The sequence below is a fragment of the Pygoscelis adeliae genome, unplaced genomic scaffold, assembly GCF_000699105.1.
Source record: "Pygoscelis adeliae isolate BGI_AS28 unplaced genomic scaffold, ASM69910v1 Scaffold71, whole genome shotgun sequence".
In the NCBI taxonomy this organism is placed as follows: Eukaryota; Metazoa; Chordata; class Aves; order Sphenisciformes; family Spheniscidae; genus Pygoscelis; species Pygoscelis adeliae.
The window spans coordinates 5,268,753-5,269,024 of NW_008824356.1; positions in this window are offsets into that span (position 1 = coordinate 5,268,753).

Here is a 272-nt window from a genome sequence, read left to right on the forward strand (position 1 = left end):
GCAGCTCAGCCCCTTGCAGTTTGCCGTGCTTATCGGTGCCGTTGTGTGAGGAGTCGCACGGGCCTCCCCCGCGTCAGCCGTGCTCTTTCCTCGGTGGCGTCGGTCCGAGCGCCGACCGCTCCGGCAGCGGATGGTTTCCTCTTTCGCTAAACGTACGGCTTGTGGTCTTCCCTAAGTTTCAAGTCTGCACCGCGCCCAAGTGATCCATAACTGCAGGACACCCTACGGACCCAGCCGCTCTGCGAGTGGCTTCCTGCGCCGCCCTCTGCACG